Genomic DNA, 363 nt, shown 5'->3' with positions numbered 1-363 from the left:
CCCTGGCCAGCGCGGGCCTGGCCTCCGCCTCACGGGCCGCTGCTCGCCCGGCTGGGCACGGCTGCCGCCACCTGGGTTCTGCTTTCTACCGCGCGGACTCCAGGGCCGGTGCCGGCGCCCCGCGGAGAAGATAACGCGCGGCTTCTCGGGACCGTCTCCGCGTCTCCCCGCGAGGTCTCGGGGACCCACCGGAAAGGCAGATGGCTCGCAGCCGCGTCCCCTGCTGCACGTCGTGTCCACGTGGCGCCTGGGCTGCGTGGGTGCTGCCCCTTGTCCCGGGATGCCTGGGGGACGCCCGCGGGGCGAGGCCGGTGCGAAGGTCCCGCCCAGCGAGCAGCAGCACTTCCTGGGAAACTTGACCAG

Source organism: Condylura cristata, unplaced genomic scaffold, assembly GCF_000260355.1.
Source record: "Condylura cristata isolate star-nosed mole 26May11 unplaced genomic scaffold, ConCri1.0 scaffold00013, whole genome shotgun sequence".
NCBI classification, from domain to species: domain Eukaryota; kingdom Metazoa; phylum Chordata; class Mammalia; order Eulipotyphla; family Talpidae; genus Condylura; species Condylura cristata.
The sequence above is the reverse complement of the archived record's forward strand: the minus strand, read 5'-3'. Positions refer to the sequence as shown.